Here is a 15,549-nt window from a genome sequence, read left to right on the forward strand (position 1 = left end):
GAGCAACTCACTGAGACCCAGTCTCAAATTAAAAAATAAATAAATAAATAAATAAAAAGCCGGGGATGTGGCTCAGTAGTGAAGTTCCTCTGGGTTTGATTATCAGTAACTGACCCCCCCAAAAAAAGATAAAGAACCAAAAGTTCCAAGATACCCTTTTCATAGTCACCTTTTCATATTCATTCTGTGTATATGCATATATATTATGTTTCATATATATATTTCATGTTTTATATCATTCTATAAATGATATAGACACACATATATCTCATAGGCATGTGTGTCTAGCTCTGTGTGTGTGTATGTGTGTGTGTGTGTTAAGATGAGAGAGATGTAATTTATAAAAACTGGTGGGAAAATATTATTAAAATAGAGGACCATTTATGAGGGCAAGAAAAAAATCTACCATGTAACTTACAGAGTGCTCTAGAGACATATTCAGTTTATGTGCCTTCAGAGGTCCCCTCTAGAATTCTGAGTTCCAGATATGATTGGCTCAAACCCCATTTCCAAGTCCTGAATTTTCTCTGCATAGTTGTGTCTATTTCTTTATTTCTGCTGTGACATTGACACAAGCTGGATCATAGCCCATGCTTTCTGTTGCCCTTTCTCAACCCAAATTAACCTTTGAACAGTGCTGGTGATATAGCCCATCACATAGAGTGCCTGACTTGCATGCTGGAGGCCCGGATTTGAGTCCCCAGCACTGTGGGATTGTGGAAATAACAAACGAACGAAACTAAATTAACCTTTGAACAAAGAGAAATTTTACAAAGATAGGAGACTGCATATCCAGTTTCAAATAACTGAAAATTGTTGTAGAACATTCCTGTTCTAAAAAGTCCCTGGTCCAGCCCAGCAAGGTTTTCTTACTGGCCATTTCACCTATGTACTATTCCTCCTTGCACCACCACACAAGTTTTTCTCTTCGCCCTGCCACCATCCTAATACCTTTTCTCTCTCTCTTTTTCTTTCTAAATTTTGATTCATTGTACACAAATGGGGTACAACTTTCGTGTCTCTGGTTGTACACAAAGTAGAGTCACACCATTTGCGTAATCATACATGTACGTAGGGTAATGATATTAGTCTCATTCTATTATTTTTCCTTCCACCCGCCCCCTACCTTTTCTCTTCTGCTCGTCTTCTGCAGAGCAGCTTAGGCACCTGCTCTCATTGCTTTGGCTCCTGTGAACAGTCTCACCTTCTTCTCTGAACAGCTTCATTACCGAACTCCAGAGGATTTACTTATATTCTAATCCTTGTCAATGATGCTCCTTGTAGTCATGCAGTGCACAGACTGAACTGCAGTCTGTGGAGGTTCTCCCTCTATTAAGGTATTTCACTAATCAAAGACTGTTCTGGTGCTAGCTATTATGTTAAAAATTTCTCATCTACATTACATAAAAGACCCATGAAAACTTTTCAAGACAAGATAGAAAAATTAAATAAGTGGAAAAGCTATCCTATGTACTTGGATGGGAAGTCTAATATTGTAAAAATGTCTTTCTAAATTGCTCTGGAGTATTAAAAGTTCCAATTAAGATGCCAATAGGTTTTTCTATTCCTTATATTTGAACAAATGAAGAGGAGAGAATAGCAAAAATAAATTTTACAAAAATAAGAATGAGAACAAATATTACAATACAATCTATCACATACGTAGTTATCTAATTAACCATTTTTAAAATCTATCTATCTATCTATCATCTTCAATCTCTTTTATGAACATCAGAGCATTCCCCCCCCCCCAAAAAAAAATCTCCCCCTTCCTTCAAGAGAAGGGCATCACTCCCATTTCAGCATCCCACATGGGTTTTATGGAGCTGCCAATCATAGGACCCCAGTCCCTTGTCCAAGGATGGGCATGCAACACAGGATGGGCCAATCAGAGTAAACCATCCTCTTGGCCATATTCATTGGTTGAAGGATAAGTAAATAACAAGTGACTCAGAATTCCTTGGAAATTTCTGAAATGAAACTGAGAAATACCCCCTCTTCTAGAAAAGGTAACTGGGATGACATAAACTCAAACCTGCTGGTAGACAGGTTTTTTTGTCAGTGGGAAAAGCCCATCTGTTATGAGAGAAAGTAAAGCCAAGTGAAAGTAAGAATTCATGAAAGGTGAAGTGAGTGAGAGCTAAAACCCTGGTGGATGTAGATGGAGTTCAAGACTGAATTTCTAAAGACCCAGAAGCTTTCTTATTTCCCAAATCTTCTCTAAAATCTGTATATTTCTCTAATATATTTCTAATAATATAGAAATCATAGAGAGATATGAATACAAATAAAGGCATAATTATTTCTTCCTTCTGCCCATCTTCTGTTTATCCAAAGGGATGAAAAAAGAGACCAACCTGACTAGCCAGAATCCCAGGCATGTTTGGGTGATGATGTACTATTGGATGATTTCACTCTTAAGGATCGTGGTTTTGGTGGTGATGGTAATGGTGACAAGCATATTGGTATGTAGTAGCAGTAGTAGCTCTGTGCTCCTGGGTGTGCCAGATGGTGCTTAGAGGAAAGTTTGTTTGTTTGTTTGTTTTTGCAGTGCTGGGGATTAAACCCAGGGCTTATGCATGCTAGGCAAGTACTCTACCACTGAACTACATCCCTAGCCTTATTAGATGAAAGCTTCTTGGGGTATTACATGACTGGAGTTGAAGTGGGGCTCAGTGGCTCAGGAAAGTGATGATGTGGAAGACGTAACTAGGAGGTAATAATAGATTCTCAGAAGATAAATGCACTGATTATTTTATGCAAACTCTGAGAGAGTTTTACCAAGGGTACACCCTCCAAAGTTCTCCATTACTAGAAATAATTGGATTCCTTTTTGTTTAGGGAAAATCAAGATATAGCCCATCTTAGCTATCTGACTTCAATTGTGTATTTCTCTGGGTTATCTAGGTTACCCAATGATAAAATAATACCTCCTAAATGTACCATATCATTGAGAGAATTCTATTACTTCAGGCATGTTTTTCTGTAATTCTCACTTATTCATGTCATCTGAATATGTTTGCCCCCCTCATTTAGGGAGCTTGTGCATATCTCTAATCTCTCATTATTTGTCCATCCACTTAGTCACATCTATATTTAATGAATACCTCCTTCCATGTTTTAGGTATGAGGTGTCTCCCAAAAACTCATGTGGTACAATGCAGAAATGAAATGATTAGATTATTAGCGCTTTAGCCTAATAAGTGGATGAATCCACTGATATGGGTTAACTAGGTGGTAAATGTAGGAAGGTAGGGTATGGCTGAAGGACGAAGGTCACTGGGGGTGTGGCTTTGGGATTTATATTTTGTCCCTTGTGAGTGGAGCTCTCTGCTTCCTGGTTACCATGTGCTAAACTTTTCTTCTGCCATGTCCTTCTGCCGTGATGTTCTGCCTCATCTGGAGCACAGAGCAACGGAATCAGCTGACCATGGATGAAACTTCTGAAATTGTGAGCCAAAATAAACTTTTCCTCCTCCATGTTGTTCTTGTCAGGTCTTTTGGTCACAGCAGTGAAAAATATACATAATAAACCTACCATATGGTAGTTATGCCCCAAGCATGTATAGCCCAGTAGGAAGACAGACATGGAAAAAAATATTGCTAAACCCAGTCCCATTTAGCAGAGCCTTGGTACATTTGGTTTATTGACCTTTTCCCAGTTTTTCAGTATTTTATGCCCCCACTTTCCTATATCATATATGTAATCCCCTTCTATAGCAGGGGACACATAGCTCAACTTTCTAATCATAAGGAAATATGGCATCTCATATCCTCCTTATTTTCCTATTTATCAAGAGGGGAAATTCAGTTGCCCCCACTTTAACACATGATGTTTTCCTCTGAAGGTAAAGCACACATAGTATCAAGGCCTCTGTCCATTACTCCAAATGACCCTACAGCTGCCTATAGAGAAGGGATAGGAAATGGGAAAATTCTATATCCCTGATCCTGCAAATACCTCCTGCCTTACCAAGATGGCAATGGAAGGACTATAGGAGTAAAGAGTAAAGATGGACTTGAAGAAAAGATATAGAAGGAGTTTCACTAAAATATAAAATGTATAATCCATACAATGAACTTGATCTCATAATATAAAATAAAATATAGTAGTTCATTTACATTAGCACTCAGAATATCTATGTATATTAAAATATGGCTAATCTTTAAATTTCACTTTTATATACTTTGTGTTGCTCTTATACTTCAATTTATTAACATCTTAAAATATCACTCACTATGAGAGTAGCTTATAAGCTTTAATTACCAATTTTATAGCAGAGTTTTATTGTATTCTATTGTTTTATAGATTGTATCGTAATGCAAAAGTGTGATTGAATTAAGAATATATGTTTGATTAAGTAGCAATAGTTGAGAAATAAGACATTGTCCTCTTCTTTTTTCTCATTTAAATTCCACTTCCCAGATATCACTGTTTCATATGTGCCATTCCAGATGTTTAAGCATATACACACTTTCCCCATATATGAGCTTACGATACATGTACACATACACACACACCTTTGGAACAAACTTTCTCCACTTAACAATCTGTCCATGCCACACAGGTATGTCATAGTATGCTTTTACTATAACATTTTTAACTGTTTCTCTATTTAAACACAATCAGAATGATTTTAGATTTTCACGATGACAAACACTACTATAATACATAACTTTATAATATACATTCTAACATGCTTATACAATCAACCTGTTGGGTACATTTCTAGAAATGGAATTGCTGGGTCAAAGAGTAGGTGTACTTGAAATTTAGATAAATACCATGTGAACAGCTTGTGATAAGCTGTGCTCTCACCAGCAGCCATGTGTCTGACAGGATCTGTTTTTAATCCCCAAACTGGTAGTAAAATATGGTACAGCCATTGTTATTTTAATATGCATTTCTTTAATCATGAATGTGATCCAGCACTTTATCATAAATCACTTGTATTTCTTGTTTTCTGAACTGTATTTTGTGGGGCGGGGGCTAGATTTTTTAAAAAATATATTACAGATAATTTCTAAGAAATATATATTTTTGAATTTCACATTAAACTCCAGAAATTTTAAACGCATACAATTGAATTTAGATTAGATTGGCACCAGGGTCATATATAATGGGTTTTTGACATGAGAAAAGATGACAGTTTGCATGCCTCCCGGTGAAGTCTCCCCTTTCCCACAATGCAAAGTTGCAGTCTACTTGCATCTGCACTGTCATTCTTAACACCCAGGAACTAGAGTCTCAGAGATTCACATCCTTTTAAAATTCACATCCTCTAAAAACTGCACAACAGTATGGTTTATTGTAGGCAAGAGGCTCAAAAATATAAAAATCATAGAGGATGGGTTGGCTCAATGCCAACAACACAGAAAGCAGCTTATGAAAGGTTATATAAGAAAGAGTAAGACACAGAACGATTATGCCACATGTGAAACTGAAAAGCTGGGATTGGCCCAGATCGCAAGCGCAGCTGTGAAAGAAACAAAAGGCAATAGTCAAATGCAAAGAGAAAATCGCTAGTAGTGGGAAGAGTCTGAATACTAGAATGCCACACAAAGATTAAGCAAAGGTCCTATTTAACTTTTGTTTAAATCCAAAATTAATACTTCAACATAGAGAAGCTCCTGAGCATGACAAATCAACTATTACAGTTTTTGTTTGTGGTGTTGGTGGTGTTTTTTGGTTGCAAGTACAGGAACCTGACTCAAACTAGTTCAGGCTAAGAAAGAATTCACTGGTTTATGTAAAAGGAAGTATAGGGATCAACAATCTTCAAGTGTCAATAAGTGTAAGCCCTACTCTTCAGAGTTCTGTCTTACCCACCTGCTCTCACTTGCTTTTTTTCTGAGTGTGAGCTTCCTTCTCAATGGGTTTCTCCTACATTACATGGCAGAAGAGATGGCCACCAGGAGCATTTAGGTTTTATTACAGAGCAACTAACAGATGCCAGGTGACCTCTCATGTGCTCACACATAAATAACAATTCATCTGCATTTTTTTCTTCATTTAATAAAAAATTATTATCAAGTCCATTTCCAGAAAATTCTCTATTACCTTTACCTAAACAACTCTATCTTTTCTTGGCCTATTTTCATTCTCTTTTCACATGTGACTATTGTAGTAAATTCCAGAAGTTTATACAGCTTTGCACCATTTCACTTGCCATTTGCACTCACCCAAGAATGTAATCTTTATATTTTTATTAATGGCTGCCTAATTGTCTATTGATCAATGTACATTTTCTTTTTTTTTTAACTTTATTTTATTTATTTTTTTATGTGGTGCTGAGGATCAAACACAGTGCCAGGCAAGCGCTCTACCACTGAGCCAAAACCCCAGCCCTTAATGTACATTTTCAAAGCACAGTTTTCATTTGGAAAATATATAATGGCTCAGGGTAAGTGAGTTCAAATTCTAAGCAGGGTGTCCTGGATTATCATTAAAAGAAAAGAAAGTGCTAGATTTCCTACAAACCTGCCCTTGGTTTGTTTTAAAGCTCTTCTCTTCTATCTTCTTGAACATTTACTGAAAATTTACTATATGACAACAGGCATTGTGCTAAGTGCTTGAGATAGATAAATCCATACATATATATATCCATGTATATGGGTAAATATATATATTCCTTTCATTTAAAATTTAAAAATGTTCATTTTGACATAGTTTCAGTCCTCTGTTGCAATAACAAAGAGAATTACCATATATCCTTCACATCCTCAGATTCCTTCAGTTTCCTCAAATATACACATTTTATTATTACTTTCTCTGAGAGTTTCAGACATGATGTTTCATTATCCTTAAAATATTCTATCACGTATTTTCTAACTAAAATACAGTAAATGACAAAAACCAGGAAATTTTTAAAAATATATATTTTTAGTTGTAAGTGGACACAATACCTTTATTTTATTTTTATGTGGTGCTGAGGATAGAACCCAGGACCTCACACGTGCTAGGCAGGCACACTACCACTGAGCCACAATTCCAGCCCCAAAACCAGGAAATTAATATCAATGCAAACAATATTGTTTAACCTAAAGATCATATTTAAACTTTACCAATTGTCCCAATAACATCTGTTTTAATGAAACAAAATTCTGGCTTAGCTTATTTAGCTGGAACAATTCCTCAGTCTTTGCCTTTCACAACATTTTTTTTTCAAGAGTAAAGGCTATATATTTTATAGAATGCTTTTTAATTTGGGTTTGTCAGATATTTCCTTCAACTACATTTGGGACATGGTTTTTGGCAGGAATGTATTTTTCCCAATGCAGCACTTTAGTAGGTGCATGAGGTCCATTTATCCCATGTTCCTATTTATTAAAAGTGCTTAGTATTTAGGATAGGTGACAGGTACACAAAGCAGTAATGGCGATGCAGGCTAATTAATACAACAAGAGAGACATACATGTATGTCCAACATCTTTTATTCCTTCCTCACACTCTGGTGGCTAACCTTTTTGCTCTGATCTTGTTGCTACAGTCAAATGTGTTCTGACTTTGCTTTGCCTCAGTGCATAGAGTGTCTCTTGCTCTTTGCAGTAAGGCTTCTTTGCCACCACCACAGAGAGCCAAATAAATTCATGGAGTTATTTTAGCACATGCACAGATTGGGAAGAGTGAGGGAGCTGACACTCACTGTGCAACCTTTCACATCTGAAGGGTACAACCAGTGAATCAATTGTCTCCTCTTCTATGCCAGACAATTCTAGCAATTCTGAGGCAGAGTTTACACAGCTCTTTAAGTGCTTCCAACAGGACCAAGTTCCAGTTACCCAAAGTAGTGACCAGCTCAGTAACACACACTTTGGATTGGCTTTCTTTCCTTTCATTTACCATTTTGCCCCGTATTCTGGAATCATTTTCCAATGTAAACCAAATGCATGCAAGCCCTTGTTTTGGACTTTGCCTATTAAGGGAGCCTAAGACATTTGGTATTAGGAGTAGACTAGAAAGCAGACCCTCCAGGAAGTGTTCTAGAACTGAATCTCTCATAAGTCAGACCTGTTCACTGATAGTGGGAAGTATTTCTTGTGATAACCCCTCGCTTGAAAGAGTATCACTAAGACTTCCACTGGTAAATGATTGGGTAAAGGTGGAAAGTCAAGCATTTACTTATGGAATAGGGATGACCTGTGAATAGTTTGAGGACGATAGTAATTATAAGATCTATGGACCGGCTCACTTTTGTTAAGGGTGCATCAGACTTAAAAAAGAAAGAAAGAAAGAAAGAAAAGAAAGCTCAAGTAACCAACTTACAATTCAAGGCAGCCTATGTCAAACAAAATTTGTTATGGTTTGCATATGAGGTGTCCCCCAAAAGCTTGTGTAAGACAGTTCAAGAATTTTTCAGAGGTGAAATAATTATACTATGATAGGTAGAACATATTCAGTGGATTAATCTACTGATATAAATTAACTGAGCAGTAACCATAGGCAGTTAGAGTGTGGCTGAAGGAAGTAGATCACTGGGGATGTGCCTTTGGGGTTTATATTTTGTCATTGGTAAGCCAAGCTTTCTTGCTCTCTGCTTCCTGGCTTAATAACTTGAGCTGCTTTCTTCTTCCATGTCCTTCTACCATGATGTTCTGCCGCACCCTGGGCCCAGAGCTATGAAGTTGGCCAACCATGGACTGAATTTCTGAAACCGTGAGCCAAAATAAACTTTTCTTCCTTTCTGTTGTTATTGTCAGATCTTTTGGCCATAGTAATGAAAAGCTGATTAAAACAGTCTCCAAGTCAGTATTTAAAGAGGTATTTGTTTTTTGTATACATATAGCTAACTGCTGGTAATTAGACCCAATGTTGAACTGTAAGGTTACAGAGCAACAAAGGAGACTGAATGCGGTGCCTTGACAAGTCTTCTGTGAGGAGGGAACGAATGGAATCCTGAGACCTGTCATGGTAGTAGCATTTAGATGGATAAGACTAAGAAATTTTCACTTCAATATCCTTCTGAACTCTGTTGGCCAGGATAGCTTCCTCTACTTTGCCTGAGGAGAATAACTTCACTTTGTCTGTAGACCTCAGGTGAGGTAACGACATATGTAGAATGGTAAGACCAAAACTGGTTAATATTTATCTGAAGGAACAGAGAATACAGTGGATCTTGAAAGTGTCATTCCAGAAAAGGCAGAATATAAAGATGGACAAGAATTGACACTGGAAAACATTTGTAGTTTCATGACATGGCAAGGAGCCATAAAACTCATTCTAATATACTGCTGAGAATATTCCCTGAAACGTGGAAGGGATGAAGGTATATAGCAGTTAGGGAGATTCCTTGACATAAGGAAGATGTCAAAAGGCTAAAGGAAGTTAGAATGTCAGAAAATTTATAATAGGAGGTCTGAGAATCTACTATCTGTGTTCTTTGTAAGAGCCCAGAGCACACACTCATCTTTAAGGCAGAATTACATCCGTGAGGGCACCACTGGCATATCTGGGAAGCTATGGTGGCTATCCACTGTAGTTGACAGTAAGAAGTGCTGCTATGGAAGTGGACTTCTTGGTACAGTTGAATTGATAAAAAATTCAAAGTAGCAGAGGCCAGATGGTAGCACTGATGGACAGAAGGAGAACGTACCTAATTATAATAATGGGCTGCAAGGCCAGAGTGGCAATCAGAATGCCTTTACTCACAGGGCTCTACGATAGTGACCAATAGTGTTTTTGGGGCAAGTTAAATGAGCCTCCATTAGGGTGTTACTTGACCTATACGTATAACTAGAAAGACTGTATTGTTGGTGAGCAAAAGGCTGATGCTAGCTGTCTCAATGGAAATTTATAACCCTTCACCCAGTTTATAGATCTAAGCAGGTTCTCAGACCTAAAGCTCGTTATCTGAAGGGGCAACTAAGTAATAAGAAGTGTATATACTACATATTCCCTCAATAATTCTCCAAAGACATATACCTATTTATGGAAAAATTGTACACTGAAAAAGAGGAACAGTCAGTCATTTCAAGGCCTAGTAGATACAGGGTCTGAGCAGACACTGATATCTGGAGGCTGGATGTGTTATCATAGCCTCCAGGTGGAGTGGGAGTTCATAGATACCAGATGGCCTGGTGATCCAATGGAGTCACAGATTCACCCGCTGCTCAAATGTTTAGTTGTCAGGTCAACAAATTGAAATGTATATATATAACTAACAGATCCCTCATCGAGGATTCCTGAATTGTGTAGTAAGAATTATTATGATAAGAAGAACCAGTGGAAACCCTTGAAACTACACATCTTCACTGGCTAAGAGAGTAGATCATAAGGAATATAACATAACAGGAGGAAATACAAATATCAGTATCACCATCAGAGACTCACAGGATGCAGATGTGCTGGTACCCATCATATCCTTGTTTAAGTCACTTATACAGTTAGTTTGGCTGCTGCAAAAACCAGGCTTATCATAACAAGTGATGGGGGACTATTATAAACTTAACATAAGCAATCTTAGCTTCTATACCAGATGAAGTATATTTGTTGTAAAATAGTAACATAGCTTTTGGTGCTTGGTATACCATTATTTCTCAAGTGAATACGTTCTTCTCAATTCTCACTAACGAAGAGGAGCAAAAGCAGTTACCATTTATGTGGGAGGGACAGGAGTACATACTCATTCTCTTGCCATAGGAAGGACTATGTTAACTTTTCTGCTGTCACAATATAAACAGTCTACAGGACATTGGTCAGCTTGATATTCTGTAGATTATCATGTAACACAAATGACATCATGCCAATTGGACTTTTCAGTGCAACCACTACTAAAGACAACCATAAATGGGCAAATGTAACAACCATTACCAATAAGGATAAAGCAATTTAATGCTTCATTCCCTCCAGGATGAAGACTTAGCCAACCTACCAGGCAGAAAACCTAGATCAGGTAGTGATGAAAGAGATGGGATGATTATCAATTTTGGCCTTGAGTCCAGTTAAAATATCAAAGACTACTTGCTCTTCTAACACTCCTGTATTGGTCCTTTGTAGGCACTGGAGGAAGCTACCACCCTGAAGGCCCTGTAATAAACATCAAATGGTAACTATTAGCAGATTTGGGTAAAATACACTGTGGAAAAAATCAGTCAGCATGACATCTGAGTGGGGCATGGTAGGGAATGCTGTAATCCCAGTGGCTCAGGAGGCTGAGTCAGGAAGATCACAGGTTTGAAGTCAGCCTCAGCAATTTAGTGAGGCTATAAGCAACCCAGTAAGACCCTGTCCCAAAATAAGAAATAAAAAGGGCTGGGGATATGGCTCAGTGGCTAAGTGCTCTTGAGTTCAATCTCTGGTACAAAAAAAAAAAACAAAAAAACAAAACAAAAAAAACAACTCTCACAGCTGCAGAGTTCTTGCTTTCCCCAGGATAACCATACACCAATAGGTACTGAGATTAATTAGATTATCCCTCCTTGTCTCAGGAAACAATTTTGAATTCTGGTCTCTCAAAAACTCACTAGCAAGACTGAGTCCCTGGCAGTCGCGGAGCAAGCTGGTGGGTGAGCCAGGCTGCCTACATCGCAGAGGTAGACGGCGGGCAGCTAACCCGCCCACCAGCAGGCCAAGGACAGAGGTCATAACTGAGCAACCCCGCCTGACCCCTGCACCTAGGTTGGTGCCACACTGGTTTGTCCCAGTCACAGAGCGAGCTGGCAGGCGAGTCAGGCCACTTGGATTGCGGAGGTAGCAGGCGGGCACGCAACCCGTCTGCATTGCGGAGCTGGGCGGCGGGTAGCCAACCCGCCCAACCACCAGGCCAAAGACAGACACCATCACTGAACAATCCTGCCCGACCACCACACCAAGGTTTGTCACCATCAAGGAGTTAGCCAGAGGCTTCTTTATAGGCTGGTGCAGGCATTTTGAATTACTCCTGAGGGTGTGGCCATCATCATTGGAAGGGCAACTCCCTTCTTGAGACACCTATAGGAGGCTAGAGGGCCTTTTCAAGACCTAGGAGTCAAAAAGAGGAGGTATTGAGAGACTTGGGACCAACTCAGAGCCACAGGGGAATATACCCCACCTGAAGGCCACCACCCCTGGAAGGTCAGCTTCCTAGTGGAGCACCACATTATCAAGTTCCTCCAAGACGTCAGGCTACTGAAGGCTAAGAGGTGAGTTATTGGAAATCTACAGAGACAATATTAGTCAATAGTGGAAATCTGCAATATCCCAGAGTTTCACTATTAGAGGGGTAGATACCTGAACAATGTGAGAAAACAAGGGAAGAAAACGTCCCAAACAAATCTAGATGTATAGCAATAAAATCCAATGACAGCATGGCAGAAGAAATGTCAGAAAGGGAGTTAAGAATGTACATAATCAAAATGATCAGGGAAGCAAAGGAGGAGATGAAAGAGCAAATGCAGGCACTGAATGATCCCACCAATCCACAGTTAAAAGAGCAAATACAGGAAGCAAAAAATCATTTCGATAAAGAGTTAGAGATACTGAAAAAAAAAAAACCAAACAGATATCCTTGAAATGCAAGAAACAATAAACCAAATTAAAAACTCTATAGAAAGCATAACCAATAGGATAGAACACCTGGAAGACAGAACCTCAGATATCAAAGATAAAATATTTAATCTTGAAAACAAAGTTGACCAAACAGAGAAGATGGTAAGAAATCATGAACAGAATCTACAAGAACTATGGTATATCATGAAAAGGCCAAATTTAAGAATTATTGGGATTGAGGAAGGCCTATAGAAACAAACCAAAGGAATGAACAATCTATTCAATGAAATAATATCAGAAAATTTCCCAAATCTGAAGAATGAAATGGAAAACCAAGTACAAGAGGCTTACAGGATTCCAAATACACAAAATTACAATAGACCCACACCAAGGCACATTACAAATGAAAATACCTAACATACAAAATAAAGACAGAAGTTTCAAGACTGTAAGAAAAAACAATCAAATTACATTTAGGGGGAAACCAATACGGATATCAGCAGATTTTTCAATCCAGACCCTAAAAGCTAGAAGGGCCTGGAACAACATTTTCAAGCTCTAAAAGAAAATGGATGCCAACCAAGAATCTTATACCCAGCAAAACTTACCTTCATGTTTAACAACAAAATAAAATCCTTCCATGATAAACAAAAGCTAAAAGAATTTACAAAAAGAAAGTCGGCATTACAGAACATTCTCAGCAAAATATTCCATGAGGAAGAGATGAAAAACAATGATGTAAATCAGCAAAGGGAGAATCTACCCTAAAGGAACAACCAAATAAAGGAGAAATCAAGTCATTTAAAAAAAAAAAAATGAGCCAAATGACCGGGAATACAAATCATATCTCAATAATAACCCTGAATGTTAATGGCCTGAATTCATCAATCAAAAGACATAGACTGGCAGATTAGATTAAAAAGAAAGATCCAACAATTTTCTGCCTGCAAGAGACTCATCTCATAGAAAGAGATACCCACAGACTAAAGGTGAAAGGATGAGGAAAAACATACCATGCACATGGACACAGCAAAAAAGCTGGAGTATCCATCCTCATATCAGATAATGTGTACTTCAAGTCAATGTTAGTCAGAAGGGATAAAGAAGGACATTTCATACTGCTTAAGGGAAGCATAAATCAGCAAGACATAACAATTATAAATATCTATGCCCCAAACAGTGGCTCATTCATGTAGGTCAGACAAATCCTTCTCAATGCCAGAAATCAAATAGACCACAACACAATAACACTAGGTGATTTTAACTCATCTCTCTCACCACTGAAAAGATCCTCCAAAATTGAACAAAGAAACCATAGATCTCAAAAACACAATCAACAATTTAGACTTAACGGACATTTATAGAAGATACCATCCAACAGAGTGCATACACTTTCTTCTCAGCAGCACACGGATCCTTCTCTAAAATAGACCATATTTTATGCCACAAAGCTACTGTTAGCAAATACAAGAAGATAGAGATAACACCTTGTATACTATCAGATTGTAATGGATTGAAATTAGAAATAAATGACAGAGTAAAAAACAAACTACTCCAACACCTGGAGATTAAATAATACGCTATTGTATGATGAATGGATAATAGAAGATATCAGGAAGGAAATTAAATTCTTATAGGTAAATGAGAACAAAGAAACAACATATCAAAATCTCTGGGACACTATGAAAGCAGTTCTTAGAGGAAAATTTATTTCATGGGGCGCATTCAATAAAAGAAGAAAAATCAACAAATAAACGATCTAACACTATGGCTCAAAGCCCTAGAAAAAGAAGAACAGAGCAACACAAAAAGTAGTAGAAGATAGGAAATAGTTAAAATCAGAGCTGAAATCAATGAAATTGAAACAAAAGAAACAATAGAAAAAAATTGACAAAATAAATAGTTGGTTCTTTGAAAAAATTAACAAAATTGATAAACCCTTAGCCATACTAACAAAGAGAAGAAGAGAGAAAACCCAAATTACTAAAATTCAGAAATATCACAACAGACATGATTGAAATACAAAACATAATTAGAAGCTATTTTGAAAATCTATACTTCAACAAAATAGAAAATTTCAAAGACATCAACAGGTTTCTAGAAACATATGAATTCCCTAAACTGAACCAGGAGGACATACAAAATTTAAATAGATCAATTTCAAGTAATGCAATAGAAGAGGTCATCAAAAGCCTACCAACAAAGAAAAGTTGGGTTCAGATGGGTTCTCGGCCGAGTTCTACAAAACCTTTAAAGAACAGCTCATTCCAATACTCCTCAAAGTGTTCCATGAAATAGAAGAGGAGGGAACCCTCCCAAATTCATTCTATGAAGCCAATATCACCCTGATACCCAAACCAGACACAGACACATCGAGGAAAGAAAATTTCAGACCAATATCCTTAATGAACATCGACGCAAAAATTCTCAACAAAATTTTAGCAAATCCCATACAAAAATATATTAAAAAGATAGTGCACCACAATCAAGTGGGTTTTATCCCAGGGATGCAAGGTTGGTTCAACATTCAGAAATCAATAAATGTAATTCACCATATCAATAGACTTAAAGTGAAGAATCACATGATTATTTTGATAGATGCAGAAAAAGCATTTGATAAAATATAGCACCCCTTCATGCTCAAAACACTAGAAAGAATTGGGGTAGTGGGAACATTCCTTAACATTGTAAAGGCCATCTATGCTAAGCCCATGGCCAATATCATTCTAAATGGTGAAAAACTGAAAGCATTCCCCCTAAGAACTGGAACAAAGCAGGGATGCCCTCTTTCACCACTTCTATTCAACATCGTTCTTGAGACTCTAGCCAGAGCAATTAGACAAACCAAAGAAATTAAAGGGATACGAATTGGAAAAGAAGAACACAAACTATTCCTCTTCGCTGATGACATGATTATATATTTAGAGGAACCTGGAAATTCCACCAGAAAACTTTTAGAACTCATAAGTGAATTCAGTAAAGTAGCAGGATATAAGATTAATGCTCATAAATCCAATGCATTTTTATACATAAGTGATGAATCTTTAGAAAGAGAAGTTAGGAAAACTACCCCATTCATAATA

The sequence above is a fragment of the Sciurus vulgaris genome (genome assembly GCF_902686455.1).
Source record: "Sciurus vulgaris genome assembly, chromosome: 5".
Classification (NCBI taxonomy): Eukaryota; Metazoa; Chordata; class Mammalia; order Rodentia; family Sciuridae; genus Sciurus; species Sciurus vulgaris.